Consider the following 20,706-nt stretch of genomic DNA (forward strand, 5'->3'; position numbering starts at 1 on the left):
TTATTACTTATTTTGATAAGGACGTCCGAGTTGGAAGTCGAAACCTCAATAAAATCATTTTTTAAGTTAAATTGTGATTAGTTCCAATTTAGAATAATAAATTACATAAATGTCACAAAGAAATAGCTTCAGAACAATAATAATTAATTTTTGGATGTACAATATTTCAAATAATTCTTTATTGGTCATAAAATACAATAAAAATTAACTTCAAAATGAAGATGGATTGAAAAAATGACTACTTCCAGCAAAGCGTAAAAAATCCGCGATATTGAAAAATACAGATAGCATGAATGAATGAAAAGCAATAATGAAAAAAAACTATAGATCTTTTACAAATCTTTGACATCAATGAACAAAAATATAGATATTTTAGTCTAAACTATTTATCACAATCTATTCCACAGGAATCATTCCACGCGAAACATCAACATTAATAGAGAGTTATCAAGTAACCCTAGGAGAATACGGTAACGCTATTTTACTGTATACTTTACATGTTATTTATAACGTTACCGTATTCTCATAGAGTTACTTGATAACTCTCTAATATGTTTACCAAAGAAAGTAAATGCTAAAGAATGTAGTGATTATCTAACGATCAATCTAATGTCACATACCTTAAAAACTCTGCTAAAAATCATCCATAATACATAGAGTATACGCTAAGCTGAAGATGGATATTAGTGATACCCAGTTTGGATTTAGGACTGGAGTGGACACAAGAAAGGCACTATTTTCTTTTAATCTGCTAACCCAAAGATGCTTGGATGTTAACCGAGATCTTTATGTATGCTTTATAGACTACAACAAAGCATTCGATAAGGTAAAACATGACCGACTTTCAGAAGTACTCAAAAACAAGAATCTGGATATAGACCAGGAAGGATCTGTTTTTAGGTGGATGTGAGAGGTGCATTCGGATTTTTGCGGATAAAGTTAGGTGATAACTTCGTTAATAATAATTGACTTATGCTCCTTATCAAATATGCCCAGAACATTAATAAAAAAAATAAAATATTTAAAAATATCAAAAAATTTTCGTTTTTTTTTCTTTTACTTTCTTTGCTTATAACTTTAAAACGATTTATTTTCGAACAAAGTCGTATAGGAATAAAACAAAGATAATTAAATTTTCTATCAGATACGATTGGTTAAAAATGTCTCAATTTAACACCCTTGCTGCAAAATAGCAATAAATATAAAATAACGGGGCAAAACAAGCCTGTCCTTATTCAATGTATTTCCATCACTTAGGTTACACATGGAACCTTCCTAATTCGCTTAGAAAATTTTTGTAGTGTGCTAAAACCGTCCACCAAATTTCATTAAAATTGACTTACTAGATTTTGCATAATAATTTTGCCATCTAAAATTTTTTTTTTAAATTAAAATTTTTTAAAATCTTGCACAACAAAAACTAGAACATACAAAGATTTGTCAATTATACAAAGAAGCACTCCACCTATCTAATGCACTTTACAGAATTGAAATCGGATTATTTAAGCAGCCTCAGCAATGTTTTAAAGTTATAAACAATTTTTTTGGCTTATAAACAAATTAGTACTGTGTCCAGAATGGGGTGCTACGGGCTCCTTTATTTAGATGGACTTACCCAAGTTTTTTATCTATTTTGACCCGTAGAACACGAATTTTTTGGGTAACAGTTGATCCGGATGTCGATAAGATTGTTATAAACAAAGAACTTGAGGAATTACATAACATCGATTTTTCGCAAAATAAAACATTTTTTTTGTATTTCTTGGGTAATTCTAAGCAAAAAATGTTCTTACAAGTTTTTTCCTAGGATGCATAGTATGGTGGTAACGCGTTTTTGCTACCCTAACGATGGGGTGATTAACTGGAAGATACTATATTTCCCATTAATACTTTATTATTATAGGTACATTTAATACTCGTTAATAGTACCCAGTTGACGATGGAATGAACGTCCTTAGTCGAGGTGGCACTCTCTACAGTAACCCCAATATTAGACTGTTAGACTGCCCTAAATATTTCTGTGTATGAATACTTATTGATTACCTATGTTTGTAATACTTTCGTATATGTATGTCAAGATTATTATTTCAATAATAATATACAGAAATGCAATCTTGCACTAATACCTACATGTGTAAGTTTTGTTTACAAGACTACTTAAACATTCGGCATGCTTGATTGTTTACTAATATATTTAAATATATTACAGTGGAATAATTTTAAGATATTTGAAATTATCTGAAATATTGTTAAAATCTAGGACAATAGTTTTCGAGATAAACGCGGTGAAACATTCAAAAAATCGAAAAATTGCAATTTTTGAACGAGAATAACTTTTGATTAAAAAATAAAATAGCAATTCTGCTGACAGCATTTAAAAGTTTAAGTCAAATTATACCGATTTTAATTATTTGCATTGCTAAAAATTAATTTTTTTATTATTAAACAAAGCCATTTCTTTATAAGCCAAAAAATTGTTTGTAATTTTAAAACGTTGCTGAGGCTCCTTAAATAATCCGATTTTAATTCTGTAAAGTGTATTAGATAGGTAGAGCCCCTCTTTATATGTAAAAAAATTAGCCAACTTCTAAATGGTCTACTTTTTGTTCAGAAAGATTTTAAAAAATTTGAACTTTTTTAAAAACATTTACATTGCAAATTTATTATGCAAAATCTATTAGGTCGATTTTAATGAAATTTGGTGGACCATTCAAGTAAGATATAAGAATTTTCTAAGCGAATTACTAAGTTTCTAAGTACCACCAAAGTGGTTAAAAAACATTGAATAACAACAGGCGTATTTTGCCCCCTTATTTTGTATTTATTGCTATATTGCAGAAAAGGTAATACCTTAAGACATTTTTGACCCGTCGTATATCATACAAAATTCAATTATCTTTATTTTATTTCTGTACGACTTTGTTCCAAAACGAACCGTTTTAAAGTTATAAGCAAAGAAAGCAGAAAAAAATCGATGTTTTTCGAAATTTTTAAATATTCTAATTTTTTTATTAATGTTCCGGGCATATTTGAGAAGGAGCATAAGTCAATTATTGTTATTGAAGTTGTCATCTAACTTTATCTGCAAAAATCCGAATACCACCTCTCACATCCAAAAATACGCGTTTTTCTACAGATTAGTCCTGGTCTAATATGAGGGATGTAACATTGATATCAAATTTATACTACAGCCAACGATCAAATTTAAAAATTGGAAGAGAAGTGTCAGAAGAAATGGAGATAAGGGGAGAGGTCAGGCAAGGTTGCATACTGTCGCCGTTATTGTTTAATGCTTATTCTGAAGAAATCATACAAGAAGCTTTGGTAAACGAGATAGTCGGCTTAAAAGTGAATGGAAGTTTAATTAATAACATTACGTATACAGACGTTAGAGTCATAACAGCCGACAACTTGGAAGATTTAGAAAGAGTAATGAACAAAATATTAAGATATAGTGGACAATAGGGACTCCTTAACATAAAAAAACAAATTTATGAAAATTAGCAAGGACAACAATGCAAACGACATATTAACGGTAGGCGGCCAGCAGATATAGAAAATAAAAAAATATACTTACTTGGAAACGGTAATCACAGAAAATAACGATTATACTGCAGAAATAAGAGTGATAATTGAAAAAGCACGTGCCAACGTGAAAATGAAAAAGATTTTATGCAGCAAAAGTTTGACATTGGCCCTCAGACTAAGATTAAGTTATGTACACGGTGTGCTTTACTATGAAGCAGAATCATGGACATTAAATCGAAATGCAATAAATCGATTTAATGCGTTTCAAGTGTTTCAAATTTAAAAGAGTGTTAAGGATATCATGAGTAGTAGACCAGGACGAATCTGTAAAAAAACGTGTATTTTTTGATGTGAGAGGTGGCATTCGGATTTTTGCAGATAAAGTTAGGTGACACCTTCAGTAATAATAATTGACTTATGCCCCTTGTCAAATATGCCCGGAACATTAATAAAAAAATTAAAATATTTTAAAAAATTTCGAAAAACATCGATTTTTTTCTGCTTTCTTTGCTTATAACTTTAAAACGATTCATTTTGGAACAAAGTCGCAGGGAAATAAAATAAAGATAATTGAATTTTGTGTGATAAACGACTGGTCAAAAATGTCTTAAGGTATTACCTTTTCTGCAATATAGCAATAAATACAAAATAAGGGGGCAAAATACGCCTGTTGTTATTCAATGTTTCTTAACCACTTTGGTGGCACTTAGAACCTTAGTAATTCGCTTAGAAAATTCTTATAACTTACTTAAACGGTCTACCAAATTTCATTAAAATCGACGTAATAGATTTTGCATAATAAATTTGCAATGTAAATGTTTTTAAAGCAAATTATTTAAAATCTTTCTGAACAAAAAGTAGACCATTTAGAAGTTGACTAATTTTTTTTACATATAAAGAGGTGCTCTACCTATCTAATACACTTTACAGAATTAAAATCGGATTATTTAAGGGGCCTCAGCAATGTTTTAAAATTATAAACAATTTTTTGGCTTATAAACAAATAGCTTTGTTTAATAATAAAAAGAAATAATTTTTAGCAATGCAAATAATTAAAAGCGTTATAATTTGATTTAAACTTTCAAATGCTGTCAGCAGAATTGCTATTTTATTTTTTAATCAAAAGTTATTCTCGTTCAAATATTTCAGTTTTTCGATTTTTTGAAAGTTCCACCGCGTTTATCTCGAAAACTATGCATCCTACGAAAAAACTTGTAAGAACATTTTTTGCTTAAAATTACCCAAGAAATACAAAAAAAATGTTTTATTTTCCGAAAAATCGATGTTATGTAATTCCTCAGGTTCTTTGTTTATAAGAATCTTATAGACATTCGGATCAACTAGTAGGCAAAAAATTCGTGTTCTACGGGTCAAAATACATTAAAAAACTTGAGTAAGTCCATCTAAATAAAACAATTTAGTGCTGTGTCCCTCCTGGACACAGCACTAAATTGTTTATAAGCCAAAAAACTGTTTATAACTTTAAAACATTGCTGAGGCTGCTTAAATAATCCGATTTCAATTCTGTAAAGTGCATTAGATAGGTGGAGTGCTTCTTTATATGTAAAAAAAATTGACAAATCTTTGTATGTTCTAGTTTTTGTTGTGCAAGATTTTAAAAAATTTTAATTTAAAAAAAAAGTTTAGATTGCAAAATTATTATGCAAAATCTAGTAAGTTAATTTTAATGAAATTTGGTGGACGGGTTTAGCACATTACAAAAATTTTCTAAGCGAATTAGGAAGGTTCCAAGTGTAACCTAAGTGATGGAAAAACATTGAATAAGGACAGGCTTGTTTTGCCCCCTTATTTTATATTTATTGCTATTTTGCAGCAAGGATGTTAAATTAAGACATTTTTAACTAATCGTATCTGATAGGAAATTTAATTATCTTTGTTTTATTTCTATACGACTTTGTTCCAAAATGAATCGTTTTAAAGTTATAAGCAAAGACAGTACAAAAAACGAAATTTTTCGAAATTTTTAATTTGAGAAGGAGCATAAGTCAATTATTATTAACGAAGTTATCACCAACTTTATCCGCAAAAATCCGAATGCCACCTCTCACATCCACCTAAAAACAGATCCTTATTGGTCTATAGATAGAGTCACGAATATAGAAGTGTTAAGGAGAATAGGCAGAAAGAGGGAAATTGAAAACACAATAAAAGAAAAGAAATTGCAATATCTCGGACATGTGATGAGAGGCGAAAGATGTAACATCATGAGACTTATAATTCATTGAGACTTATAATAGAGACTCATCATCAGAGATCTCATCATTGAGACTTATAATAGAGAGTAGGAGAAGCGTAGGAAGGAGACGCTATTCCTGGTTGAAGAACCTGAGAGAATGGTTTGGTTGAAGCTCAAGGCAACTGTTCAGAGCAGCTGCTTCGAAGGTCAAAATAGTCATGATGATTGCCAACCTCCGATTGGGAGACGGATCTTAAAGATGAAGACCTCAAGAAACAACTTCTTAATAACCATTATGCCAAAAATAATTAACTATGTAGTTCTAATACGTTCCCAACCATCTATAAATAACAGCAAATTGAAACAATTCACTTGGGAAACATTCTTTATCAACGAAACATCTATTCTATAGGAAGGTAATAAAATCTTGAAAATTTTAACTTATTATTTTATTCATAAGCAATTCAATTTTACTGAATGTAATTCAAATTTGTTAAAAAAGTAATTGCCCTTCACAACAGTTGTATAACATTAAAAGAGGGGACTCTATAAATAAAAAAACTCTGAACACCAATCGTAATACTTATCAAAAAGCTGCCCACCAACTCACACTTACGCGCACTAGAAGCATGGACTTCCGTAATTAAAAAAAATCTATCTTAGATAGCAGTAGCACTATAAGTATAGTAAACACACACGAGCACATTTCAAGAGGACTTGACTCACTAGTTGTCACCGAATTTTTGGCTGAAATTCAAGTTCACCGAATTTATATAACAGATAATAAATAATTTGGCACTTGGCATCGCTTAAAAAAATAATATTTTCATTAAGTTTTTATCAATTAGGGATACTAAGCGATACTAAAATATAAATAAGAGCTAAATCGACTATATAAATAGTTTGGATGATGATCAAAGCTGGGTTAGCTAAAGATCGAATATTCATATAATGTATATTATTGGATTCTATATCTGAAATTTTACATATTCTTGAATTTTGCATAAAACTTTGAATTTAATAATCAAACATAATCAAATAACTGTGCATGACTTTCATGGGCGATCCTCTAAGCTCATTTCTATCATATATTTTATGGACCATTTAGAAACAACGATTTCGAAACACCCCTTATTCAAACAGTTCTTATATTGGTGGAGACACTTGGATGATATATTAGTATGCTTTACACAGGAACTAACAGGCAACTTCGCCAATTTTTATCATACATTAATTCACTCCATAGTAATATTGAATTTACAATAGAAACAGAACAGAATTCTATAAATTGTCTAGATTTAAATATTTGCAGACGGCAAAACAAACATGAGTTCTCCGTATTTCATAAACCTACCCATACTGACACAACTATACACAATTCATCATCCCATCCTACACAACATAAATTAGCAGCTTACCCTAGCATGTTACAGGAATTAACAGAAATTCCCATGCCAAAAAATAACTTCGAGATACAATTGAATATCATTAAGCAAACAGCCGTAAACGATGGGTACAACGAACAAACAATTAACACAACTTTAAGCCAAAAACTGTGGAAGAAAGCGCTGAAATTAGTCTTCCCACTACAACAGAAAAAACCCAGTACCTTCTGCTCTATCCTCTATCACATATTTTTGAGAAATACCCGCAATAAACACAAAAAAGGACATATTCGTAGTAATAGGCTATTGATTATGTATTTTAGAAAAGAACTACAATGCAACGTTAACAGGGTTTTATTGTTTCGTGTAGTCAACAAACCTCTAAATATGAAAAAATCGCGGAGTGCTACCATTTACAGGGGTGCGTTTTTGAGAAAGGGGTGAATTAGTCCCTAGGCACTGGGCGAATTAGGGTGAGTTATATGCACATTTAGTGCAAACACATCTACAGAAAAATTGTTCCAGATTAAATTTACTATCGAAATATCACATTTTAAAGTCAAAAACATGTTTTATTACAAAAATATATCCAAAAGAACAGCAAGAAAAAAACGTGAAAGATAGCAATTTTGTTTTTTGCCCCATAACTTTTTTCCACGGGGATATAGGTATAGGCATTGCTTCACAGAAAAAAACTTCCATCCTCCCTCTTTAAAATGGCGTTTAGTAGAAGTCCCTATGGTTTACAATTTCCAAAATATGATTTTTCAAATTTCGCCACTCACAGCGATTTTGGGATATTTTCTGTAACTTTTTTCTACGCATGTCTAGGTATACGTAATGTATATTCAGTAGAAATAGAAGTCAATTATCTTTAAAATATTATATCGTAAAAGGCCGTATGGCTATATTTAAGCAAGATATGGTTTTTCAAAATTTTATACTTTTAATGCTTTTTTATATATGTTACGATTATTTTTAAATTTCTCATTATAACTTTTTTTATTGTATATTTGGGTATATACATTGTGTAAAAAAAGTAAAGCTCATTTTCTTTACTTTAAAATGGCGTACTGTAAACAATTCTAGGACTATTTTTAAACAAGATATGCTTTTTCAAAGTGTGACATATACACATGCAATAGGTCCCACTAAGTTGGAACCATATGGAAAACTTTTTTAGTATTGATTTTATGAAAAAAATGCAATCATCAGACATAAAATTTTATCAATAGTGTACGAGGTATGTTAATAAATATGAATTTCGCTCAGAAGTAAAGTACCTTTATATTTCACAATATCGAAAAGAGTCATTGAGAAAAATTATTTGGAATTAAAAATTATGTTATAATATGCAATTACATTCTTCTAGTTGAAAAAAAAAATTAAAAAATTTTAAAATTTTTTCAAATTACGGATACTCTTGGATATCCTACGGATATCTTGCTTAAAAATAGTCCTAGATTTTTTTGGAATACACCATTTTAAAGCAAAGAAAATATGCTGTTTTCTATTATACAATGTATATACCTAAATGTACAAGAAAAAAAGTCATAATGAGAAGAACCTTGAAAAAGCATAAATTGCTTCAAAATAGTCAAGTAACCTTATAGAATACACCATTTTAAAGATAATTGACTCCTATTTCTAATAAATGTACCATTGCATATACCTAAAAATGCGTAAAAAAAAGTTACCGAACAATGTTTGCGAAATAATGGGGGAAATGGCCCGAAAATGCTGTGAGCGGCGAATTTTGAAAAATTCTATTTCGGAAAGTATAAATCCTAGAGACTTCTACTAAACGTCACTTTAAAGAGAAAGGATGTAAGTTATTTTTTGATGAAACAATGTCTATACCTATATCTTCGTGGAAAAAAGTTATGGGGTAAAAAACAAAATTGCTTTATTTCGTATTGTTTTTTGCTTTTCTTTTGAATATATTTTTGTAAATAAAAATATTCTTGACTTCAAATTGTAATATTTCGATAGTAAATTTAACCTGGAACAATTTTCCTGTAGACGTCCTTGTACCCAAAGTGCATAGAACTCACCCTAATTGAGCCTGTGCCTAGGGACTAATTCACCCCTTTCTCAAAAACGCACCCATTTAAATGGTAGCACTCCGCGGTTTTTTTAAATTTAGAGGTCCATTGGCTATATGAGACAATAAAATCCCGTTAACGTTGTATTTCCTTTTAGCTCTGTTATTTTGAACATAATCAATAGCCTATAAGAATCCTTTACGATAATGGAAAATTGAATAAAGTAAGCCAATATATTGATCAGTATAAGTTAGGTATTGTTGGACTAAGCGAAATAGGATAAAGAGACAAGCAGTTGCATACCTACCAGAGGGGAAAAGAAGAGAGGAAGACAGAGGAAGGAAGAGAAATAAAAATGGACAACTAAAGATACTCTACAACTGACAGAAGAAAGGAAAAATCTTACAAAATGAAAGATCGGAAGTAGAGAGGGCATTTGAAATTAAACACAAGGCAAAAAACGTAGAAGTAAAAAACAAGCCAGAAAATATAAAAAAAACTATATCAATAAGATGCTAATATATCAGAGAGAGCAGTGAAAGAAAACGACTTACGCACATTATATACAATATTATGAAACTTAACACAGGAAAATAACAAAAATTTCCAATAATTAATGGATAAATAAGGAAACAGAATAAAAAATGAGCAAGAAATAACACAAAAATGGAAGGAATACGTCGAAGAAAAGTATGTTAAACATGAAAATAACGCAAGTCATAGAAGACGAAGTAGAATCACGAGAGTAGAAGTGAATATTGGAGAAATTACAAGGGAAGAAATTGGAAACACACTAAAATTTATAAAAAATTGCAAAGCCGCACGAATCGACAATATACCCATTGACCTAGTAAAAGCAGATACTGAGCAATCAATAAAAATGTTAGATAAACTTTTGAACAAAATATGGACTGACGAAGAATTACCAAAGGAGTAGAAGGAGGGATTTATAATAAAAATATTCCAAAAAAGACAGCTGAGTAGATTCAATAATTAGCGTGCAATAACACTACTAAGCGTCACATCCAGAGTGTTAAGGGGATGGGTACGAACTTTCGGCTTCAATGCTATTTAAATGGGATTCATTTTTTTTAATCCTAAGAAAACTAATAAGTATTTTTAAAAAATTTAAACGCAGAATGAACGATTACGTTATTACCGAGGGCCGAAAGTCCCTGAAAACTTCTATAATGTTTATTTTAATAAGTTACAGGGGTGAAAAACTAAGAGAAAATGTAGTGTGATTTTTAATTTCAAATATTTCATTCAAAAGAAACTTTTTATTCATTCCAAGGGACTTTCGGCCCTCGGTAATAAAGTAATCTTTCATTCTGCGTTTAAAGTTTTCAAAAATACTTATTAGTTTTCTCAGGATTTGAGAAAAATGATTCCATTTAAAATAAATTGAAAATTTTTGTCAGGCGTCAAAATTTTGCATTTTGTTCCTTTCCCCTTAAACAAAATCACATTGGAAAGATTGAACCCAGAACTAGATAAAAAATTGAGAAGCAATCAGGCAGGCTTCCGTGCCAAATGCTCCACCATTCACCACATTTGCATCCTTAGAATTATCTTGGAACAAACATGAATGGAATAAAGATATAGATTTTTAGAATAGTTGTTTTATCGACTTTGAAAATGCCTTTGACCGTGTAAATGTGGAAAATCCTAATATTGAGACGCCATTGAAAATCATACTCTTTATTAAACTCTTTTACGAAGGATAAAAATCCAAACTGGAATACTCAGGTGAAGTTACAGAAGAAATAGCCGTAGAAAGTGGAGTCAAACAGGGTTGTGTACTATTCGGGGGAAAATACAGAAGACGGTTGGCAAAGACGAACCAATCAAGAATTAAGGATGGTCTACAACGAACCAAGTATAACAAGATACCCAAAGGCACAAAGAATCAGGTGAGCAGGTAATCTCGAGAGAATGGATAGAGCAACAATGCCAAAGATGGTACTGCTAAGAAGACCAGTTGGGACAAGGAGGCGAGGTAGACCAAGAAAAAGATGGCAATAAAAGTTTCAGGAAGATATAGGGCTACAAGGCATGTAGAGCATATTAAATAAATAAATAAATAAATAAGTCACACTCAACACCTCTTGATTTATTAAACTTATAAATAAAAGGTTGTGTAAACTTACGAACAGAAAATTAAATATGCAATTAATATATTGTCATGAAAACTCTAAACAACACAGAATTTGTCACACATATTCACTTGAAAAGGTCCCTAGAGAGTTTTTGATAACAATTTGTCACTGAGACGTCCTATTATGACGTCGAATCCCGTCGCGACGTTTAACTTTCAACTGAACGCATCCAACTACAAAATTATTTCGAAATGCTTGTTTGTGCCCACACTCTTCAAAAACGTTTTAGCCAAATTGACTGAATCAATTTATTTATATTCGTATTTATAATGCTGCTAGTACTTAGTACTAGAGTGCAGTCTCGTGCTAGATTGACATTTTTAAATGTATCAAGTGATTTTCTAAGTAATAGTGCGAATTCGTCATGTGTTTGTGATATATCCCTTGCATTTTTGACATTCAAACAACTATACATATACATAGAAAACAAAACAATATATAGACGTGACAAAAAATCTTACGTCAAATACGTGGGTCTTCAAAGGATTTATATATATTTTTTTATAACTCGGTGGACTTTTGCGATGGGGGCATGTTTCGCTATAAATTCAAATTGATGATTGTATTGATTTGCTTTCAGAATTGGTTCTATTTTCTCTACAATTAATTTCTCTAGTAACTTTGCCATACCAGAGAGTACAGGCCTGGATCCCGCGTACCAAAAAAAAGTTGATTAATAGCAAGCTGAAAATTTGTTAATCGGTGTCTAGTCGGACAAACTTTGATGTATGGGAACACTGGAACAGGGGAAGTATTAATTGTGGAACAGGTTACAAGTTTGGAACGTCAGACTACGAAAACGTCTCATGTATTTTGTCGGACAGAACTTCCAATTGATTTGTTACTCTTTAATTAAACTCTCATGCAAAAAGCAGACTGCTATATACAATGCCTGTCATTTGACATGTTCTACGTGTCGGAATTATTAAAATGCCCAAATATTTGTCGAACAAACATTTTTTCATATATTATATAAAGTTTGCTATTGAATAAACTTAAAAACAACTTGCTAGTTTTCACAATCATAAACTTGTCACGATGACAAGTTCCACATAGTACATTCTTTCACGGTTTTTGCTGTAAATTTTAAAGAACTGCTTGGATTGACATGAAATTTCGCATACGCATAGCTAACATGTCAAAGAAAAAAAGTGATATGGTGCCGATGTGTGCTTTTGCCCTGGGGTTGACTTTCACCCTACCTCGGGGGTGAAAAAATATATGTCCAAGATAAGTCCCGAAATGGATAAACTGAGTAATTTTAAGCAACTTTTGTTCTATAGAGTTTTTTTACCAAATCAATACTTTTCGAATTATTTGCAAGTGAATATGTTCATTTTTCAACAAAATAATCACCTTTTTAGACGGTTTTTCGCAAATAACTCAAAACGTATGCATTTTGTCGAAAAAAATATTCTTACCAAACTATAGCCTATAAAAAGTGAAAAAAAAAAAACGGTGTATATATTAGGTCTCTATACCTAGCAAAAGCAGAGTTATAGCTAATGAAAAATAGGTTCATATTCGAAAAATTCCAAATAGAATAATTCAATGTAAAATATCCAAATCATGAAGCATTCTTGGGGAAAACACATTACAACTTTTTAAAGTGTTTAAAAAAAACTTTATTTATGTTTTTATAAAAAAAATTCTAGTATCAAATGTAAGCAAGTTACGCTCAAAATAAAGTTGGTCCCTTTTGTTTTGGCAAAAAAATCAGGAAGATCACCCCCAATTAGCAACTTAAATGAAATTAATCATTACCGCTTCACAAGTTACTTTACTTATGTTGTGTTTATTATGATCTGTAAGTTTCATCGATTCAAAGTGCCTATTTTTGAAAAAAATTAGTTTTAAAGTAAAATTTTTAAAAATTTTTATTTTGAAAAATTTTTATTTTTTTTTTTCAAAATCACTTAAAATTTGTTTAATACCAAAAATTTTAAACAATAAAAAAAGTCGGCTTTACTTTTCTGAATATTTTTTATTTTTTTGTTTTTCTGTAGGATAAAAATTGGTTAAGATTCGGTGTATCTAAATTTGCATACACTCGTGATAAGTGACTCGTTCAAACCATTTTAACTACAGCTCTTTCAAAAATAAGGACTTTGAACCGATGACACTTACAGATCATATGATCAATACATACGCGAGTAAAAAACTTGCGAAGTGGTAACAATTAAGTTTAGTTGAAATGCTAATTAGGGGGTGATTTTCCCGATTTCTTACCAAAAAAGGGACCAATTTTATTTTGAGCGTAAGTTGTTTACTTTTGATGCTAAAAATTTTTTTTTTAAAACAAAAATAATCATTTTTTAAACACTTTAAAGAAGTTAAAATGAGTTTTGCCGAAAAAAGTGCTTCGTTTTTTGGTTATGGCACGTTAAAATATTCGATTTGGAATTTGACGAATATGAACCTATTTTTCATTAGCTATAACTCTGCTTCTACTAGGTATAGTGACCTAATATATACACCATGTTTTTCACTTTTTTACGTGCTATATTTTTAATACGAATCTGTTTTCGACCAAATACTTTTTTAGTTATTTGCGAAAAACCGTCTGAAAGCGTGGTTATTTTGTAAAAAAAAATAACATATTCATTCGCAAAAGTATTAACTTGGTGAAAAAACTTTATAGAACTTAAGTTGCTTAGAATTAGTCATTTTATCCATTTCCGGACTTATTTCGAACATATATTTTTCACCCCCAAAAGGGGGTGAAACTCACCCCTAGGGCAAAAGCACACATCGGCATAATATCACTTTTTTTCTTTGACTTGTTGACTATGTGTATGCCAAATTTCATGTCAATACAAAAGCGGTTCTTTAAAATTTAGAGGTTTTGGAATATTTTACTAAGAACGCACTAACAATCAAAATTACGTTCCACAATTAAAACTACCCCTGTTCCAGTCTTCCCATACATCAAAGTTTGTCCAACTAGACACCATTAAGCTATTAACAAATTTTCAGCTTGCTATTAATAAACTTTTTTTGTACGCGGGATCCAGGCCTAGTACGGTAATAGGTCTGTGGGAGGTTGTAAAAATAAAAAAAAGCTTACCAAACAACAATTATTTCTTTATCCTTAAATCCTACCTTTAAAATAGACACTTTCAAGTAAGGTATGAAGAGTAAACCACAACCCTACACCCAATAAGGTCTGACGTGCCTGAGGGGAGTGTACTTGGTCCGATTATCTATACTTTTCTGATCTTTCCACTGGCAAAAATATAACAATTGCAATATATACAGATGATACCGTTGTTATGGCATCTCACAAAGATCCTGTCATTGCTTCCCAAATCTTGGAGACTCGCTAATAACTTAGATTTTCTTTTGTCTTGTCTAAAAATCTGGCAATTTCGCAACCAGGAAATCCTCATACGTCCCACATTTCTCTTTCCCGAGATTTTTCCTTGGATTATGAGCCTTAGCAGGCCTTAGTGGCATAGATATTCCAATTTTCTCGTTTTTTAGGTACCTACAGTTTTTTTGACTTCGCATTCCTAACCCAACTTCAGCAAAACATCTTGATTTGTTACTCACTCTGTCCTTGATATTTTCCACATTCTCCTGTAGCACCACATCTCGAATGCCTCAATGTTTTTGATGTTTATCTTTTTTAGTGTCCAAGCTTCCATGCTGAACATCAGAACGAAGAAAACATAGAATCTTAACATTGTCGTTCCTAATTTCAGATTTATGTCCCAGCAAGATAAAAACTTTTTCATTTTGCTAAATGATTGTCTCGCTATTTCTATTCGCCTCTTAATTTCTCTTGTCTAGTCATTAGTATCGGTGAACCAAACCCCTAAATATTTGTAGGACGTAACTCTTTCAACTTGCTTATTATTTACGGTTAAATTCACATTGCTGTATAGCTCCTTTGTTACAATAATAAATTTAGTCTTTTGATGTTCAGTTTTATTTATACTTGTTGGTATGAGTGTTTACGTTTTCCAGCAAATACTGTAAATTTCCTAGGTTATCTGTTACTATTAGCGTGTCATCAGCGTATTGTATATTGTTAATTCATTCTCCGTTTATGTTCATACCTATGTTTTGCTCTTGGAGCGTTTCAGCTAGGATACAGTAAAAATTATAAAAAAAACAAGGAACGAAGAGTAATCATAATCTTAGGAATCTATAACTCTTAGGGAAAGACGCTGAGGGTAATGATACTTGACGCAGGCGTCTTTTGAATCCTTTGGAACATATTTCATTTTAGGAGAAATATGGCCGACAAGAAGTTATATCAACCCCATATATTATACTCCAAAATCATGTATAACATTGCTCAGTTTAGCACTGATGCATATGTAATGAATTTACAAGTGTGTGGAGTAACCCAGATAATTTGTGCGCCTGTTTATTAGGAAACATAGTTGCAGCGCTTCTGAGCTTAGGCCGCATAATCCAACCAGCAGTTTGCAGCTACAGTTCATACAATAGTCCTGTCGCCAGGGGGTACAACGGCCTCCTTTATTCAGATGGACTTACCCAAGTTTTTTTTGTATTTTGACCCGTAGAACACGAATTTTTTGGGTAACAGCTGATCCGGATGTCGAATAGATTGTTATAAGCAAAGAACTTGAGGAATTACATAACAGCGATTTCTCGCAAAACAAAACATTTTTTTGTATTTTTTGGGTCATTATAAGCAAAAAATGTTCTTACAAGTTTTTTCGTAAGATGCATAGTTTTCGAGATAAACGCAGTTGAACTTTAAAAAATCGAAAAATTGCAATTTTTGAACTCGAATAACTTTTGATTAAAAAATAAAATAGCAATTCTGCTTACCGCATTTGAAAGTTTAAGTCAAATTATATCGGTATTAATTATTTGCATTGTTAAAAATTTATTTTTTTATTGTTAAACAAAGCTATAAACACATAATGCTTGAGTGATGTTTTCAATGATCTCCCATTTAAAATCGAACGAGTATGTAGAGTAGGTACAAGTGCAAGCGAGGCTATTTCTACGTAGAATGCATTAAAACTCAAGTATTGGGCACGGGAAACACTATAAGTTTATAGCTTTGTTTGACAATAAAAAAATAAATTTTTAGCAATGCAAATAACCAAAACCGATAAAATTTGACTTGAACTTTCAAATGCGGTAAGCAGAATTGCTATTTTATTTTTTATTTAAAAGTTATTCGGGTTCAAAAATTGCAATTTTTCGATTTTTTGAAAGTTCAACCGCGTTTATTTCGAAATCTATGCATCCTACGAAAAAACTTGTAAGAACATTTTTTGCTTAGAATGATCCCAAAAATACAAAAAAATGTTTTGATTTGCGAGAAATCGCTGTTATGTAATTCCTCAAGTTCTTTGTTTATAACAATCTAATCGACATCCGGATCAACTGTTACCCAAAAAATTGGTGTTCTACGGGTCAAAAAACATAAAAAAAACTTGGGTAAGTCCATCTGAATAAAGGAGGCCGTTGTACCCCCTGGCGGCAAAACTACAAGGGCGAATCAATAGGTCCTTGACTTTTTGAATGAAACACAGATTTTTATATAAAAAGTTATTTTATTTTGCAAAAATAGTCTCTTTTGAGTTCTATACACTTAGGAAAACGTTTCTCCAATTTTTTTATTCCTTCCGAAAAATATGATTTGTCGATGTCATCAAAATAGGTTATTGTTTGTAATATGATTTCGTCATTAGTAAGTAGCGGATTTATATGCGATCAATTTTGGTGAAATATGCGCATATATATGCAGTAAAAAATTTACGAAATATGCGCAAGATATGCACAAACATCAACAAAATGCGCATTTCGAGAGACCACAAATTTTCTTCTCTATTCTATTCTAGGGGATCTTTTATAGGGGGGGGGGCGGCAATCGTATTTATTATTTTTCAAATAAAATCATTATTTTTTATATATTTAATTTATTCACATTTTTTACAAAAACTGATACCAATTATTTAAAATAAGACAATATCACTAGATATATATATATATATATATATATATATATATATATATATATATATATATATATATATATATATATATATATATATATATATATGCTTTCTGTTGTTTTCCGGGTTTGACTCCGCGTTGAATAATTTTGGTTTTGATAAAAACCATTATTTTGACGACGTTTCGGCAAGATCTCACTTGCCATTGTCAAGTCAGGTAGTTCCGCTTCTCGCTGCTGCTTGAAGTAAACTGTTTTACTGCTAGTTTACTTCAAGCAGCAGCGAGAAGCGGAACTACCTGACTTGACAATGGCAAGTGAGATCTTGCCGAAACGTCGTCAAAATAATGGTTTTTATCAAAACCAAAATTATTCAACGCGGAGTCAAACCCGGAAAACAACAGAAAGCACATATAGCTCCCGCGGAAACTTCAAGTGTAACATATATATATATATATATATATATATATATATATATATATATATATATATATATATATATATATATATCTTTAATTATAATTCACTACAATGTGTTTTTCCAAATTTTTTACGAGGAAACATTTTCTTTGATCAGATAGAATATTTTTATAACTTGAAAAACTCCTTTCAACATCAACAGAAGTAATTGGGGCGTATTTAAAATACCTTGTTAAAGCCGAAAATTCTGCACAAAAATCAATTTAAAAATTTCCATTAAAAATTTCGCATATGTCCTCCAAAGTTTTAAAGCCGTTTAAAGACGGGATCTGATCTAAAGCATGAATATTTCAATTTCCATTAGAAAATCGTAAAACTATGGTTAAAGGTGTAAATTCTCTTAGCAATATGGTATTTAAAAGAATCACCAGAATTATAGGTACCTACTAAAAATAATAAAAGTAAACTAAGAAAAAATTAAAAGGCAGTGAATGAGCCGTCTCTCTTCAGGTAGTTCTCGAATTAATAGATACGACACAGCCTGTGCGGGGAAATATTTTGTGTCGAATAAAAACATTTAAATTTTTTTTGGACTTAAATCTTTTTAAATAGGCACAAAATATGCATTTGTCTTTAAAAATATGCAAAATTTAGTAAAGTTCTCAAATATGCGAAATATGCATGCAATATGCATTAAGCATAAAATCCGCTCCCTAGTCATTAGAGTCAAATCTATTTCCGCCCAGCCATTTCTTCGAATTTGGGCACAAGAAATAGTCACTCGGGGCTAGATCTGGGTAATGAGGTGGATGAGGGAGTAATTAGTAGTCTAATTCATACATTTTCCATGGAAATTGCACATGTGGTGCACCTTTGGATTATCCTGGTGGAAAAGAAATTTTTCCTGTCTAAATGCGGTCGTTATTTTCAATTCCTCATTGAAGCGACCCAATAAGTTGGTATAATATTCGCCATTGATTGTTTTACTCTTTTGAAGGTAGTCAATGTGGATTATACTGCGTGCATCTCAAAACATGAAACGACGTCCGAGGTGAAAGTCGAAACGTCAATAAAATCATTTTTTTAAGTTAAATAATTGTGGCTTATTTCCCATTTAGAATAATAAATTAAGGAACATAACAGTGTTGTTCCGAAAAAAACTCTTAAATAAGTGAGCGTTAAAATCGATTGGTAGAACTTGGGGTCGCTCGCCTTAAAATAGGTTTAAATGTAAAGTTTATGGCTTTTTTTACCTAATTGTAATATTCTTCTTTAGAACTCACGCGATCGTTTTGTTGCGCTGATTTTAAAGAGCTTATTTTTACAGCGTGCTCGCCATCAGTGTACATGATCTGTTCAATGAATGAATTATTATTTTTAAACGAACAAAAAGATTTATGTGACGGTTACGTTTAAGAGACTTCAGTGGGTGGTTTGTTAAAATTTACTGTTTGATTGATGGAGAATTACATAATCGTTGGACTGAAAAATTCGTAGGCTAACATAGAAAGACATTTATTTTTTTTTTGATAAAATTTGATTTTATTATTCAATATAGTTATATCAACAACGAAACACTTTATAACAGCATACAAAAAGAAATTCGACGTAAAATACGAGAAGCAAAGAGTCAACATCTAGCCAAATAGTGTCATGACATTGAAGAACTTGAAAACAGATACGACACGTTTAACATGTACAAAAAAGTGAAAGAAGCGGCTGGTATCTTCAATAAGAAACAAACTTCATTGCTACAAGATGAACATGGTAAAGTAATATTTGAAGTAGAGGACAAACTTAAAGAATGGGAAAATTACGTTACGAAACTATTCGAAGACGATAGGAGTCGTTCACTTCCCGATATTACTAACTGCGACGGACCCCAAATAACACGCTCTGAGGTAATAAAAGCCATACAATCATCAAAAGATGGCAGAGCGACTGGTCCTGATGAAATTCCAACTGAAATAAGATACAAACTTATAAATTGTAGCAATGTTTTAGAGGCTATAACTTCATTTTTCAATACCATTTATACCAGCGGACAACTTCCTAATGGTTGGTCTAATTCAATGTTTATAGCTCTTGTCTTATAGAAGACAACAGCAAAAATCTGTGCTGATTATAGAACTATCAGTTTTTTAAACCATTTATTGAAAATTTTTCTGAAGGTAATACATGATCGTATCTACAATATATGCGAGGAATACCTGGATGACACACAGTTTGGTTTCCGTAACGGCCTTGGAACGAGAGACTCACTGTTTGGAATGAACGTACTTTCTCAAAGATGTCGAGATATATCTGTAGACATATACTGTTGGTTTATTGACTTCCAAAGGCATTCGATCGTGTTAAGCACTCTATATTGATCGAAGCTCTAAAAGACAGGCTTGGACGGCAGAGATGTTCGAATAATTGGAGTCAAACAACATCAGTTTTAGTAGATGGTGTGGAATCACAGGCTCTTAATAATAAAAGAGGAGTACGGCAGGGATGCCTCTTGTCAACCCTGCTTTTCAACATTTACTCCGAAAGAATTTTCAGAAAAGCACTTTCTGAAAAACAAGAAGGAATACTTGTGAACGGTGAAGTCATCAATAATTTGCGATATGCGGACGATACAGTACTCCTAGCTTTTAGTCAACAAGAACTGCAAACACTAGAGTGTAGGGAGATCGTTGAGAGTTGTAGCGGAAGCAATTTGAAGTCTAATTCATGAAATTTTGCCAAAAAATACATTAATTTTTTTTATCGTAGATTGTAAACCTTCGAGCCCGCAAAAATAACAGTGTCACTTTTCTTCTCTCGTCTATTAGGTTAGGTATTTTGTCTGTTATTGAAGTTATACTTCTTTACGGGCGTAATGACGGTGAAATTTTATATGGGAAAACCTAGCGACCGGGCGCATGCGCATTATAACTTTGTTCTGATTGGATGTTCAAATGACATGACAAAAATTATCCAATATGGCAGATGTGGCACAGCCGTGGGACTGTGGTTTGGTTATAATGTATGCTTGTTGCGT

General features: G+C 31.4%; 1 protein-coding gene across 13 annotated transcripts in view; it reads right to left on the reverse strand.

Annotated features, from left to right (window-relative positions):
- Positions 1-20,706, reverse strand: part of LOC114333162 (long-chain-fatty-acid--CoA ligase 6) — a 176,428-nt gene that overhangs the window by 65,581 nt on the left and 90,141 nt on the right. Inside the window, exon 1 of one of the 13 annotated variants that reach the window (XM_028283002.2) lies at positions 11,306-11,467. The exons of 9 other annotated variants lie outside the window; for them this stretch is intronic. The gene's annotated coding sequence lies outside the window, so the exon portion shown is untranslated. Of the gene's footprint in view, positions 1-6,308; positions 6,427-11,305; positions 11,468-20,706 lie in introns of those variants that run through there. 3 more of the 13 variants (XM_050659764.1, XM_028283004.2, XM_050659765.1) reach the window with 3 other exon arrangements.

The sequence above is a fragment of the Diabrotica virgifera genome, chromosome 8, assembly GCF_917563875.1.
Source record: "Diabrotica virgifera virgifera chromosome 8, PGI_DIABVI_V3a".
Lineage (NCBI taxonomy): Eukaryota > Metazoa > Arthropoda > Insecta > Coleoptera > Chrysomelidae > Diabrotica > Diabrotica virgifera.